Consider the following 907-nt stretch of genomic DNA (forward strand, 5'->3'; position numbering starts at 1 on the left):
CGTGGGGGTCCGGCAGTGCTGCCTGCGGGTTGCAGGGGGGTGGGGGCGGGGAGCAGCACCCTCCTGGAGCTGCTCACGTGCCCGGCAGCGTGCGCCACCCGGGGAGGGGGAGCAGCAGCCAATCATGGAGCCCCAGTCACGGGTGCGATGGATGGGGCTCCATGGCAACCGTTGCTTAGATACCACCCTGTCTCCTGCCCCCGCTGGGGACATCCCCCTCTGCCCCGCCCAGCCGGGGGCTGCCCCCCTCCAGGACCCACAACCCACCCCGGTGGCGGGGGTAGGGGCAGGGCCGAGTGGGTCCAGGGTCCAGGGTCCAGGGCTGGTGGGCAAAGAGGTGGAAATCTCCACTTCTCCAGGCAACGGGCATCCTCTGTCTCCATGACAACCGGCCTGCCACCCAGCTGGATGATTAGCGGGGGAGGCAGGGAGCGAGGCCTGCGTCGGGCACGGGCCCAAGCGGGGCAGTCGCTGCCCTGCCCTGCCCTGCGCACTCCTTCCTGGCTGGCGCAGCCCCAGTCCCCCTCGCCTGCCCAGCTCTGACCCCCGGCTCAGGGAGGCTCTGCCTAGGGCGACCGCGAGGCAGGGGGCCGCTCCGTGCCCCCCGTGCGGTGCCTGCCCTGGGCCTGGCCCTGGCACAAAGGGGCAGGAGTCACTCCTGCCTGACCCAGGCGCAGCCCAGAGCCCGCACTGGCCCCACGGCCCGGCCGGCAGCAGGAGCCAAGCCCTGCGTGGGGACAGAGCAGGGGTGGGGGGACCTGCAGCTCTCGTCCCCACAGCTGAGCCGAGGCGAGAGGCCAGTGAGACTGGCCCAATCCTGCTCAGCTGGAGCTGGCCCTGGGCTAGGCTCCAGCTGCCCCGCACAGCACCCAGGCTGCAGCAGCATGTGGGGTCACGGCAGGTGGCT

This window comes from Alligator sinensis, unplaced genomic scaffold, assembly GCF_000455745.1.
Source record: "Alligator sinensis unplaced genomic scaffold, ASM45574v1 scaffold1170_1, whole genome shotgun sequence".
Taxonomy (NCBI): Eukaryota; Metazoa; Chordata; order Crocodylia; family Alligatoridae; genus Alligator; species Alligator sinensis.